The following is a 15200-nucleotide window of genomic DNA, read 5'->3' as shown; positions in this document are numbered from 1 at the left end:
ACACAGGATAACACCTATACAGTGTGGAAACAAGAACTAGCCGCTGCAGCACTTCAAACACAGGGCGAATAACCCTAACAATTTTAAAATTTTAAAATTTGGACAAGAATTTAAAGTTTTAAAATTAGAACTAAAGATTTTATTATGGTGCTATTACAATAAAGTCAAAATTAACGTGTGTGAAGTAATCTACGGGTGGACAGCTATCAACGAAGTAGAAGTTGATAATGACAGGGAGAGTATTTAGATGTTAAATTTTGAACTGGGTGCAGTGTGACAGCGAAGTGAGTGATATACACCTGATGATGGCCGTCTGAGGCCGAAACATGTAGTGTAGGAGACAAAATCAAAAGACACAAAATATATTGTTTGCACTTGAGACGGAGTTTGTATCATTTATTGTATTTCTTTGTTAGTATTATACAAATTAGACAATGCAACAGAATAGATGCAATATTATCAACATCAGCAACGTCAGAATCATGGTTAAACAAGAAATAAGTACAGGACATTGATGGCAAAAAAACTCTTGGAAAATGAAACTTCAGAAAATGCAGAAGACCAGAAAATCTGTCATAATGAAAATGGTCTTAAGGTGTAAACTTGGATTCCATGGCACAGAGCCACTCCAGTTGCAGGCTGTGGGATTAACATTGTTGAACATCTGATTTCTGTGCTGTGGATCGCTTGACTGCATTATGTTTCATGGTCAACAGTGTGGTTCATGCATGGGAATTTATGATTTGTCAGCAGTGGGCCACCGTTATCAACTCCATTGGCCATTTTTCTCAGTTACAATTAGTGAGCAGTGTGTTCCGTCAGGGTGCAGTATACTTCAGACTAATGTGTATTTCTGTATAGCACCTACATGATATATGGATTAAGAGAAAGTGTCAACGAAAGTTTTGAAGTAAATTTAGTGATGAAAGAGTTCCCAGCAGGTTGTTGTATCCCAGTATTTCAGGGATACTCAGGTTTGCTGAGCGGTGAGCGATTTGATGTAAGGGGGTGGGATTAAGTGAACAGGCAACAAGAAGCAATGGGATTTAACAGTGCTATATTGTAAGAGTAATGCTAGGTAACTGAAGCAGAATTAGGTGGGCACTTTAAATATTCCCTACAAGGGGTGAGGCCGCAGTCCTGCTCGTCCAGCCCTTGTGACAACTGGAATCAGACTCTTTGTGTCTCGCCTTCACCTCCAAGCTGCAGTCTGCCCTTGTACCCCAATCAGTCTGGGTTCTGTCCTTCACACATGTGTGGAAGGGGAGAAGATCACACACACACATTTGTTTAGTCTATGCATTGGTTGCAAGCCGGTCCACAGCTTGGAAAGAATATTTACGGAATACAAAATACAGTACACAATTATAAAAGTACTCTCACTCCTACATATGCAACAAGGCAAACAAATCACAATTTGGTGAATACACTTAGATCAATGGGACTTAACATCTAGCTCAAGAAGGGCAACACAATTGCTGAAGCTTAGCCCCAAGCCACGACTTGCAGCCGCGTGATCCAACTAGCAGGGTTCATTTTTGCAGTTGGTCTCTACAGTCTGTCATTGAAGGTAAAACAGATCTGCAATTGACAGGGACAACATTTTCAGCACCTCCTGTGATCAGTGAACTGTAAATACTTCATTCTGAACGTTATTGGCCAACAGCCATACTGATTCATTGGCAAAATTTGTATGCACCTTGCAGCTGGCAGTGCACTGGTCACTGTGAACGGGTCAACAAAGGTAAGAACCTTCCTGTATAATGCATTTTGTATTATAGTCTACTACATTAAGATAGTGAGGCACACTGTAGCATAGTGGGTTGAGGCACTATGTTACAAGCCAGAAGGTTGTGGGTTCGATTAACAACGAGGTTACTGGATTTTTCCCATCGACCTAATACTTTCAACTGCAGTATGGCTCTGGGGGTTGACTCAGGCTCTAACAGAAACGAGTACTAGGAATCTTCCTGGAGTAAAGGGCCGCCGGCACATATGGCTGACAGTCTCACCATCATCTGTGAGCCAATTGTCTAGAAAATGTGGGAGCCTTGAAGTTTCATAACTCTATGCACCTCAATGGTCTGTTACAGGGATAGCTTTTTACCTTTTACATTAAGGTAGTACAGAAAGAGTGTGTGGGGGAACATGCAGTATGTATATTTGCGTGAATTTCATGGCCTGTTTTGGTGAGGGTGACTTTCATTAATATCTTTATGGTTTACTCCTATAGATTCTGCCTTTGTTTGCAAAAACTCATTCATCTCTTTCCCACACATCAGAAATAAATTTTATACACGTTCATTTATATTGTACCTATACACAAAAAGATGAAAAACACAATGTTCCCAAGAAAGCCTAGATGGGAAACTTTTTGACTCGATCCTTCTCTTTTAAATACCCATTGATCATTTGTTAATATCATGGCCATTAACTGAGAGTAGTCTAAACATGATGGACATCAAGTATATAAAAGTGTTTTAGAAATTATGACACCAATAACGGTTTCAGTCACATGAAAATTTTTGAGGTGTGTGATGGTTCTGACCAGGCAGCACAGTATCATATTATTGGTCTTTAAGCAATTTCATATCTGATCTGCCATTTTGCTGATTAACGAGTATGGAAGTTAATATATTTATTACATTATATTACATTATATTTTACTTATATAACTGTCATCATATTACAGAACAGCTATGATGACATGAAACCATTCCGGACTATAGACCAAATGTTTGAAGCAAGCATAACACGAATTTTGTATTTTTTATTTCAGTATTTATATCTCATTTAAGCTGGGGCCCGAAACACTGGAACTGCCTCTGGGCATGGTTATTAACAGTGGTCGGCCTTGATTTCCGAGTGAACGGATACCAGTCCCTCCTACGGCATGTGCTCTGACATTGTGGCTCTTTTACGTAGTATTTCCCCAAATTTTAATCTGATCAGCAGCCGTGTTCTAAACAGATGCACAGCTGATGTTAGGTTCCAAGAATAAACCGTTAGAACATGCCGGCCAAGTGTGAATTTGTATTTTATTCGAAATGTATCGCTGAACGCCATAAAACTGAAGCTTAACCTAAAGGCATGACGTCATAAATACCAATGAATGGATTGGATCGAATTTCACAAGGTCGTGTGAGGCGATAAGTTGCACGTGTCACGTGTCTGCCAGGAAATTCACCTGAGCAGAAACTTCACTCAGACGTTAGGCGCGACAGCAAAGGTGGGGTCAGGCGTCTGCCCTCCACCAGGATTTTTGGAAAAATGAACAAAAACTGAATAAAGAGGGGGATATACGAAATACTAAAAATCAAAATTAAAAACATTTTTAAAAACATGTTCTTCTTCTATGGTGAATACTATAATACTATTTTACGATGATCAGAAAAAAAAAAAAAAAAGGCCTTAAACAACTAAAATGGGTCCGTAAGCAAATTTTCTAGCTGCTGCACTCGAACACTCATGACTGAAACTGATACGTGGCTGAAACAACCAGGAATGAAATGGGGATACAACAAGATTGGGACGTGTGTTTTCTACAACTTAGTGCACAGAATTTTCCACAGAATTCTTTGATGTTTATTGAGCTTACTTAAAAGGACAAATGACGAAATGCAAATCGCTGAAATTTTCGCATATATAATTTCACAATTACGTAAATATGTCCGTCGATCACAACAATTTTTGTATTTTTAATAAATAACTGATACTCAAATTATCAATTAGTTTATTAAGATGTTATTTTTATTACATGTTCCGTTCATTTACGACCATCATCAGGCGTTTATAAACAACAAAACGCATTCACGTTCATTACTGGACAGTAATGTAACAGTTTTTACAAAGGATTAATGTGTAAATATATTGAAACACTTGTCTAAAATTAGTAAAGCTTATTTTAAATTATTGTTATTCTCCTAGAAATTATCCTATTATGGGTAATGTATATAATGTGTTTTCGAATTTCTGTTCTTTATGGGGACGTAGGTGTTATACGAGTGTGTATTGTTTGCGCTAATGGTCGCACGTGTTTTTTTTTGGCGGGGGGAGGGGGGCGAAATGGGGTGTTTCGAATTTGTTATCCTTTTGTATAAATGTTGATGTAATGTGAGTATAAGCTGTTGGTGCCAAAGGCCTCGTGCTGTCCTGTTCTTGGTGGTTTGCGTTTTTTGACGTTCTGTGGTAGGCTCGTGGTCGTCTTCTTACTTCTTGTTCTACATTAGTAAGCTTTTATGTATTGGAGTTTTGTTTGTGGTGGTGGTGTTTCCTAGTTTTATTGTTGGCGCCGATGGCCTCGTGCCGTCACGTTTTAGGTGGTTTGTGTTATTTATTTGTTATGGTTTATTTATCGAAAGTATAAAAATTGTTGTGACCGACGGACGTGTTTACATAGTAACGACATTCACAACAGTATGAAAAACATACGAATGAAGCTAATTTAACAATATTTGTGGCAGAACTTATGGCATACATGAAAATTTCTTTCATGGCCTTAAGCCAATTACGATTTATTATAAATCAACATGGCTTCAATTCGAAACTGAGCGAGGTTTGGTAGAAATTTCCCACATCAGATTTCAAGAAAGGCTGTGAAACGGTTCATGGGGTATACAGAAGAGTCTTTACATACACCAAGCTTTATTACAGATCAATATGAATGAAGCTCTTATGTAATGAATAATTTTTAGCGGAAATCTTCCCTGCAGATTTTCGGAAATCTCTGTTAAACGGTTTATACATTATACGAAAGAGTTCATTTATGACCTAATGTAAACAAGGCTTTATTGTGGATCAATATGTCTCAAAGTCGGAATTTCCAAACAATTGTCGGTAATCGTCATCGTCATCATCATCATCATCATCACTGGCACGACAGCCCTTTGTGAGTCCTGGCCTTCCTCAGGATTGCTTGCCATTCTTCTCCATTCGATGTTACATTCCTCCAGTTCTTACACCCAAAATTCTTATGTCCTGCCACACACATTCTTCCCATCTTAATCTTGGTCTTCCCACTCTCCTATTTCCTTCTGGTTTAGTATTAAGCATTTTCTTAATCGTTCTATTCTCGCTGGCACGTATTATGTGTCCAGCCCATTCAAGTCTTTTCACCTTTATAAATCCAATAATGTCTGTTTCATTAAATAGTTTGTATAGCTCATGGTTATACCTCTTCCTCCATATTCCATTTTCTTCCACTCGTTCAAAGATATATCTCAGGATCCTCCTTTCAAGTATACTTAACAGTCTTTCGTCCGATCTTGACAGTGGCCAGGTCTCAGAGGCATAAGAGAGCACTGATCTTATAAATACTTTACACATCATAGTTTTGGTTTTCCTGGGTATTAATTGGGACTCCAGGTGTTTCCTAAGGCCATGGAGAGATTTATTTGCCGCAAGTATAAGCTTTTTTATTTCATCGCTGATATTATTTTTACAGTTAACTTCTGATCCAAGGTAAGTGAAACTACATACAACCTCAAATTTATATTAGCCAATTTCATTATATGTAGGTCCATTAGCACAGTCTTTCTTTACTCTTACCGGCAAAGTACATGCCGGTAAGAGTCTACCATGTTGAGTTTTAAGCGAATCTATCCAACGGTTTAGGTGCGCAGCCAGGAGGAGACACATGACCTCTACACATGCCGCTTTTTTTTATTCTGTAAAGAACGCTCAATAATCTGAACTGAAGACAAAACTGGACAAGTGTACGCATGTCACACAATTTGGAATGCCAATATTTATAACACACGTTTTTTGCGATTTCAAAGTGTATCTGGCTGAGGTTTGAATCCCGGCAGAGGAAGGAGGTTTTCTTTCCTCTGCCAATTCTAAAACTGCTCTGTGGCCCACCAAGTCTCCTGTTAATTGCGCACAGAGGATTCTTCCCACGAGGGCAAACTCCCTTCTATTTAATGTCGAAGTATACAATGCGGGGAGTGACAAGCTCCATGTATGTCTTCATCAAGAGGTATCTGAGCAAAGGGGCTTCAACTGTCTTGCTTTTATCGCTGATCTAAATGTTCATTTAATACAGCTACAGGGCCGCGCCATAGCTCAAGCGGTTAGTCGCTGACTTCCCACCGCGGTCCGGTCTGGTCAAGTGGGATTTGTATTGGACAAAGTGGCAGTGGGGCAGGTTTTCTCCGAGTATTTCGGTTTCCCCTGCCAATCTTCATTCCACCAATTGTTCCACAATCACCCTCACCTATCATCTGGGGCTGGTACAATAGGCAAGAAGTGGCCGCAGTACAAGGAACTTAGTCCGACCCCACTAGCATTAAAAAAATTAATACAGCCACAAATCTGTTTCATATAACCATTCGCCAGTGAGCCTGTGAACCTGCAGAAACAACACTGTAAAGCCATAAATTAAATAGATATCGAAGGTGATAAATAGTACACGTATTATTATGCATAGGGACAGATTACGTTATCTTGGATTTAATTAAATAAAGGCTACATCGTGCCGAACAATATTCAGGCATGGGCAAACGCACCCTTAATTACAGTGGTGTTTTTTCTTTATCCATGCCTTCTGGCTTTCTAAGCATTTACGATGCCGTGTAATAAATAGAGCTGACATGTACTATATGATAGGATGATCGCCACGAGTGTGGACTGCGCTTTCAACAGCGTACTAGGGTCTTTCTTTAAGACCACCGCCATAAGTTACTTCAATGCACATTGCACAAAAATGTTTCAAAAGTACGATGTATCCAATTCAAATCCAGTAAAATCACAAAGTTAAAAAGTGCAACAATACTACGTGTATAAATAATATAAAGAATAGCATATATTCACTCTCGAAGTTGCTCGTGGAATATCAAATTTCATTTAATATTTCGATTATACCGAGTGTTCATTGTGCAGGCTTATCAGACGTCCGCGGAGTTTGTCAGTACGTCGTCTCGGCACATACTGGGGGAGCGGCCGGAAAACCGAAGGTCATTCATTCGGTAATAACGCGATCAGTGAGTGAGTTAGTGTTACAGAGGCTTCGTTGTATAGTGCTCTGTTCTGTGTATATGTGGCTCGCGTGAGATACAATTTAGAACAAAGAGTTTTCATTTATGATTGTTACGTAAAAAAACTCATACAAATCGTGCAAGAGAAAATTTCGCGAAACAATATGTCCAGTTGGAGATACAATTGCTAAATTAGTGAAGAAAGTTCAAAACCGCGGTATTTTAATTGACAGAAAGCCGTTAAAAAGAAATCTTGTTTTAACTTGATGACATGGTCATCGGTTAGAAAATTCTCCTCTAAAATCTTTGCGGCGATTAGCATAACAAAGTGGTGTTTCTGTAGGCAGTGCATGGAAAACAAACAAACTGTTGCATTTTCGTCTGCATAAAATTACTGTTGGATTACATGTGGATTATGAAAAAAAGAGTAAGGTTTTGTAATTGGTTTATCAATCATGTGCACGACGAACTTACTGATCCCAAGCAGACATTTTTCACAGATGACACTAATTTTGATCTATCGGAATATGTTAGCGCACAAAACAACAGGTACTGTAGTAGTGAAAATCCTCATACCCTACTTCAACTTCCCTTTTACGACCAAGAAATAGGCGCATGGTGTGCAATTAGCACAAACCGTATCATGGGACCGATATTTTATGAAGGAACTTTTTTTTTATTGCTAGTGGGGTGGGACTACGTCCCTTGTACTGCGGCCACTTCTGGCCTATTGTACCAGCCCCAGATGATAGGTGAGGGTGATTGTGGAGCAATTGGTGGAATGAAGATTGGCAGGGGAAACCAAAGTACTCGGAGAAAACCTGCCTCAGCGCCACTTTGCCCAACACAAATCACACTTGACCAAACCCGGAATCGAACCCGGGCCGCCGAGGTGGGAATCCAGCGACTAACCGCTTGAGCTATGGCGCGGCCTAAGGAACTCTTGATGCTCAACGATACATTAATGAAATAATAAATTTTTCGCTAATTTCGCACCTGCAGAAGAAAGATTCGGTTATTATATTGTAACGTGTCGGGAATCCAGAAGCGTCACTTCTATGGAAACGCTAGAATAGACCGTTGCATGGGAAACAACAATCGCTCTATTGTAGTTCTAACAGGAGTCACCATGGTTATAACAAAGGGTTCATTTACATAGCAGCGGCCGAGGGGATAAATAGCCCAGCTTCGACGAGAAGCAGTTAGTCTTTGTCCATCCGCCTAAGAAGAGAGTCTTTATCCAGCCGTCTAAGAAGTCAGTCTTGGAATACCCGTCGAAGAAGAGAGTCTTGGAACATTCGCCGGAGAAAACAGTCCAGTATCGGCCGAGATATTGTAAGCAGTATTTGTAACACTGCAAGTGGCAATGATTGTAAGGTGCGAGCAAGCGGAATAAATTCGCTATATCAGACACGGCGTACATTTATTTGTAGCGTGACACACATCACACTCTACAATATGCAAGACGGCGCGACTACACACACACACACACACAGCTAATGAAATTATCCGAGCATTATGTGGTTTGTTTCGAGAATTAATGGGGAGGAAAAGTTATTAGCATGGGTTTGTTGGCCCCCTAGATCTCCAGATCTAAACCCCTGTAATTTTTATTTTGGGGAAAACTCAAGTGTTGTTGTATATGCCAACAGTCCACATCACCTGGAGGTTCTAAAACGATATTCGTGAAGAAATTTACGTGAAATTCAGCAACGTGAATTGCAACAAATTTCCCCAAATCTGTTTGAAAGAATTCAGGCAGGTCTCACAGCAGAGGGCAGATATTTTGAACATCTTCTATAATCACACAATCATGAAGCTGAGTCCTTCTTGAGAAGCTGCCAATTGTGCAGCTATATCTTCTATGATTACGAGTACAATATTAATTACTACATTTGATTAATAATTAACGAAAGAAGTAAACAATGTGTGCCAGCAGTTCGGACGTGCGGCGGCATTTTTCTCGGCAAGTGGCGCAGCGCTTTCACAGGAAGTTGCCGACGGTAAAAATCAATGTTCAATCAGCCTGCGCTATGAATACGGCGTATGTCGCCACAGCAAGTTCTTCATATGATCTGAGCGATCCGAGCTTTCACGTCGGTTTAAGATGTTAAAATCTTCTCGGGTTATCAGCCGTGTCAATTGGCTAAAAATTCCCCTCGTTTCTTGGACCATCTATGTCCACTTCATCAGGGACTGGTGTCAGATCACTTGATTCAAAGCGCCACTGGTGACATGAACAAGTCATTAAGGAACTCGTACAGACGATTTTCGAAACTTGCTGGACGAGAGATAAAATTCCGGAATGCAACGTCATTGAATCTAGTGGAAGGGTAACAACTTTTCGGAGGTACACTCTGCATTCACTTTCTGGGTAAAATAAGAGGTGGCATGAGATGCCTTCGAAATGTTGCTATATTTCTAACAAATTGAACGATGTCGGTAAGGTAAAGGTAAAATTATCCTTATACTTAATTAAGCACCACGCAATGAAAATATATATACCTCGGCACTAATTGGAAGTTGGTGGTAAGCTTAAAGTTCCTGCCGTTTTGCTCCTGAAGACAGAAGACAGGCTGGGTGAACCCTAGAGTTGGTACGGACGCTATGGAGAAGAGAGAAATCTCTAGTCCACGAGACTCGAACCCTGAATACTGAGTAGCCTAGGTGTTATATCGAATGTTGGTACCTTTCCACCTAACTACATGGCTTCACTTTTCAGGAGACAGTAATCTTTATACGCACCGTCGTCAAAACTTCAATCTCACTGAGACGAAAGAGATTTGCCGGACAAACTACTCTTCAAATCGTGGTTAAGGCAAGAATATCACGGAGCATATATCAGAAATATCAGAAAGTAAAACCAGAGGATCCACGCCACCAAATGGAAGACCGGAGTCTCCGTTGGCTTCATATTTTCATCTATTTGGTAAATCCGAATAATACCTTATATTAAAAACATTAAAGAGGAATTCAAGAATTCAATTCTCAGGAATTTCATATTCCTTACGAATGGCTGACCTTTCGTAATAACGGGAAATTTTCAGTTTACTAGATCACGACATGTCATTTACTCATTTGCTCAACCGCACTTACAGTAATTTTACATAATTTTCAATGGTTTCCAACCTGCGGGCCGTGATGCTGCCTCGCGTGGATCCCGAAGTAAATTTTATCTTTTTTATGCTAGAAACGTGGAAACTTTGTTTTCTATTAGGCTAAATATCTCCCCCTTATTTCATTTTATAAGTGTAACGACTGGTCAAACTATAAAATCCGTTAAAATGTAAAGAGTTAAATGAAGTTGAACACAACAAAAACTCTTTTGGACGGTTGGGATAAAACCTACTACTGGGAGGGGAGGTCCTGTTCCCTACGCTGGCGTCCCTCGCCTAAAGCTAGTGTGGAACGAGTAATCCGCCATATCTTCGAGCATTCAAGCAAAAATACCTTACAGCGTTTAATTAACGGGGAACATGCAAAAATATTAAAAAGGCATATCTGGAATTTCTACTTACGATAAATACGGCTTTGATAAATTAGTCTGGCAGTTTATTTATTTTAATTACTGACAACGCCCTTGAACAATTAGGTCGGGAGCACGCCAAGGAAACTGGCAACCGCAACACAACTGCAATTTCCGAGAAATGTTATCGCCTTAGTTCAACACATGTTACTGAATGGAGCAGCGAAAATTGAGGAAACAGCAACGCAACTCGCGGAAAGACTGAGAAATTAAACTTCTAGGCAACGGAGCATGCCATTCTTCTTCTCATCATTGCGTTGCCGCGTGTTTTCCTAGCGTCGGGTGTAAAAAATTTCGTATCGCGTGTGAACGGGATATTTCCTGATTAAATTAAATTGACCCCAATTAAAACAAAGTAATTAACATCGCAATATTTTCCTTATGGTCGTCGTCCTCTCTTCTCAGACCGTCTCAACCGGTCTTATGACAGGATCAGTATNTGAACGTGATATTTCCTGATTAAAATAAATTGACCTTAATCAAAACAAATTAATTAACATCCCAATATTTTCCTTACGGTCTTCGACCTCACTTCTCACGCCGTCTGAACCGGTCTCAGCTACCACCATATTATGACAAGATCAGTATTATTATCTGCCATTGCAGTCCACGAAATTAAAAAGTGCAATCATGCATTATGTCGGACGAACATACCCACTCAAGACGATGTGAGCAAGTAATCAAACATAAGTTTCCTCAGTGTGCGCCTGCTAAGCTGGAAACCAGTTGCCTGCTTGAAATCGGCGATATTTCTCGGAAATTTCGGTTGCGCTGCGGTTGCCAGTTTCCTTGGTGTGCCCTCCCACTTAAATCAACTCGTGGGATAGTGCAGTCGGTATGGCGGCTGGCTATGGGTTGGACGATCGAGGGGTCGGAGTTCGAGTTGCGGTAGGGTCAACAATTTCCTCATCTCCACTGGGTTCCACCCAGCCTCTATCCTTTGGGCACCAGGAGCCATTTCCCCGGGGGTGAAGCAGCCGGGGTGTGAAGCTCTGACCACACGTCTTCATGGTGTAGTGCTTAATTAGTCAAGCACAGGGACAACTTTACCTTACCTTTCCCTGCTAAACCGACCTGTCACTAAAACAGCTTATTAATACACAACATAGAAGAAGGAATAAGGGCGGAAGAGTGGGGTTTGGGTAGGGGGAATGTAGGAAAGGAGGGTAGACTGAGCGAGGGTCGAATTTGTTGAGAAATCTGCTCCGCTCCACCGCAGTTAATCTCCAACAACCATACACAGCGAGCTACAAACGCCAATTGCAGTTCTTCTTCCTACTGCAAGACACAAATTCGTCTGAAAATTTTCTAATTACTCATCTACTAAGCGAATTCCCCCATTTTTTTTTAATCACAAGATTCGTCCGCCTGTTCACACACGCCCACCACTAGATTCTGTCTGTCGTCAGTTCAGTCCAGTTCACCCTTCACTCTATTTCTCCAAGATTCAATTAAATATTATGCCCTCATCTACGTCTGGCCCTCCAAAAGAGTCTCTTCTCTTTAATTTTTCCTATAAAATATTTGAACCTCCTCCTTGATTTGACCACTCCACGAATTTACCAAGTACAGGTCCCTCATGGCCCAGTTTCCTTCTGTAAAATTGGACTAATTGCATGGAGCAGAGTTTTCCTTGAGAAGCCAACAGTTACTTAGCCACTGAAGAAACTCGCAGAATTTTATGGAACCGGAAGATACATTATCGTGTTCACAACAGCTCTCCAGTTGTCTCCGTCTGGAGCCACGTGGATCTAGTCCATATGCTCAACACAATCATATTTCTCTAACATTCATTTTAATACTATCCTCTCATCAACGTCTAATGGCCTTTATCCTTCAGGTTTTCCTGCCAAAACCCTGTATGCACTACGCTTCATCCCATGCGTGCTACATTCCTTGCCCATCTCATCCTTCTCGACTTTATCGTTCTAATAAATTTTGCGAGAATTACAAGTCGTGAAGCATATTATGCACCTTTCTCCAGCCTTCTATTATTTCATAGCTCTTGGGTCAGCAGTTTCTCCTCAAAAACCGTCAGTCTATGTTCTTCCCTTAATATCAGAGATCAAGTTTCACGCCCACATCAAACTACTTTTGCAGGTTTTAATCCTTACGCCTTTAGACACCAGAGGAGAAGTAGTTGCGTAGTGAATCAAAACAAAAATCTTTTGGCATTCTGACTACATATTTGATGTACTACCACAATCTGTGAATCCACAACCTTCATTATGGGGCCCATCTCTGGTTTCGTCAACGTAACTTCGCATTCGAGCCATTCCGTACCATCCACAACGCGCATGAGTCAAACAAATTCGTAATGTCACGGCCTACAGCACAATATATTAGACAGCACGTGAATGACTCTCACGTGCTCACGTGGGCCTCTGTTTGGAATGTCGTTTGGAATGTGGAATAACTGCATTCACTGGCAGCAACCGCAGTCAAATTTACCATGGCTTGTACAGGATCAGACGAAAATACATGAACAATTCGACATGATGCAACAATCACACACCTAGTGATGCTCATTTTCTGTCCAAAGGGCAAAGCTTACACAATTATAACGAAAACTTATTTGACGATTGCAAAGACGCACGGACAGCATCACTTCTGTCAGTTGCACCCTTTTACGTTCCTGGATCCAAATACATATTGATTCATGTCTAAATAATATGTGATATATATTTTATTATGCAACTGGTGGTGACAGAAAAATACACGTACGTCACTTAATGCAGGAATCAATATTAAATAATGTCTTGTCAACAGTCTAGAACTATTCTTACATTGAAAGTTAAAACAGAAACAGACATTTACTTTCAGAGAATACCATGACACATACCTGTCAACAATTCACTGTACAGATTACACTGTATTTTCCGAAAAGAAGAGATGCTTGTACTAGCTGACGCACCGCAAGACTCCCTTTCTTTATCACAAACACACACACCACCACTCACTGTATACCTGGCCCGTGCTGTCACGCTATTAAACACGAACCAATTCACCGAGGGAACTTGCGAGAAGTAGGCATGGTGCCATCTACTGAAATAAATGCTAACTATATCACAATGCTCTGCCATCTGTTAACTAATTTGAAGACTTCGTGATGAAAGGCCAACTTTGTTGACTTATTCGCGGCATTGACGATCCACCGGCCGACGACCCATTTTCCGAAACTACTTTGCGGAATATTTATCTACAAAAACTTTTTGTGCCTGGTAACCCATAAAACCTTAAATTACCTGGCCACCACCACCACAAAAAAAAAAAAAGTAGCGTAAATGCTTAGTAAGTAGTTACTATAGGATTCTGACGATGGTGTATAACACACTGATATATTGGGTTTTTGGACTTTATCCAGATCCAGTTTCCGAAACGTCGTGTTTTTGTTATCTTAAAAACCAGGACGATGGATAAAGTCCAAAAACCCAATATATCAGTGTAAATGCTTAGTGTTCACACAGTGTAAATGAACAAGCTTATTTATTCTATGTCGATTTAAAATAAAAGCAGCACACATGTATAGCTGTGTACAAAGGGAATGCAGAAAATGAGGCTTTATGGTGCCGCTGGTAAGCTGCTTTGTTAGCTGTATTAGTACTGCTACAATTAAAGATACACTGCTCTATAGCTTAATAGTCACAGCAGACATACAATCTCTTCCTTTAAATGATTTCTTTCTGAGTGCACACAACTACCCATTTCCAGTCAGTTCCGTAATTGAGAGTTTTATGCTCACGTGTACAGCCCCTGGATAAAATGACCCACTACTGTTATATTAATGAAAGACAACACAGTTAAAAGACAATGTGAAGAAATGCAGTCACCTAGTGTTAACCAATTTATTTATCTTTAAAATTTTTACACCTGTTTAGGATTTGAGGCTCTCACAGAATGGGTTATGAAGAGTTCAAATCATCTGGGCCGTAATACCATATAGTCCATTGAAAGTCAACTGACATTTCAGAGGAACATGTCATCTCCAATCTTCAGGCTCAAAGATCCTTTGGGTTTGCCCTAAAGAGATTTTTATATACACTCTTTTTATTTGTTGAATGAGTAATTTATTTACAAATGTAAAAACATTTTGAGTGTATCAATATTGTATAATACAGGTTTATGCTTAAAATATATCATTTAATGTTTTATAATGTATCTATTATATATTATGTACTACCAGTGGCATGCGATACTATTTTTGATAAGGGAAGCAGTGGTATCTAACAAACAAACTGACAGCAATCAACTCACCAAAATTTATGTCACTTATTGAGCCAATAAGGTCGTTTTGTATTCTGTTTGATAAACCTGTAAATACTGTACTGTTCTCAAGGTGAACATTGAGTTTATGATCATATTTCCTCAAAAAGTGAACTGATTCCACATAATTACCTCAGTCGATAGAATCCATGCTTTCGTCATGACCACAGGGGCCAAGTTGCCAGATGATATCAATCAAGCTTTTCATTATTTCTCTATGTAGTATCGTCAGGCACTTTTGATTGTCAAGTTGACAGTCAATTCGAGATTTCCCGAACATTACAAGTTGCATTGTTGAAATAATGTGAGTCTGAGAGTTCTCATGTCGTTTCAATGCTTTATGAAGGTTGTTGATATCACCAAATCAGTCTTGTTCCAAACATTTTTTCATTGAGAAACAGTAGGCATGGCCAACAAAACAATTTTCCTATATTACG

At 39.9% G+C, this 15200-nt stretch overlaps 1 protein-coding gene across 1 annotated transcript in view; it reads right to left on the bottom strand.

The window, feature by feature from the left end:
* LOC111873104 (F-box/LRR-repeat protein 3) overlaps positions 1-13683 on the bottom strand; it is a 27480-nt gene extending 13797 nt beyond the window's left edge. Inside the window, exon 1 of the mRNA XM_023867523.2 lies at positions 13343-13683. The gene's annotated coding sequence lies outside the window, so the exon portion shown is untranslated. The remainder of the gene's footprint in view (positions 1-13342) is intronic.
* Positions 13684-15200: the final 1517 nt, after the last annotated feature.

This window comes from Cryptotermes secundus, unplaced genomic scaffold, assembly GCF_002891405.2.
Source record: "Cryptotermes secundus unplaced genomic scaffold, Csec_1.0 scaffold120, whole genome shotgun sequence".
NCBI classification, from domain to species: domain Eukaryota; kingdom Metazoa; phylum Arthropoda; class Insecta; order Blattodea; family Kalotermitidae; genus Cryptotermes; species Cryptotermes secundus.
The sequence above is the reverse complement of the archived record's forward strand: the minus strand, read 5'-3'. Positions and strand labels throughout refer to the sequence as shown.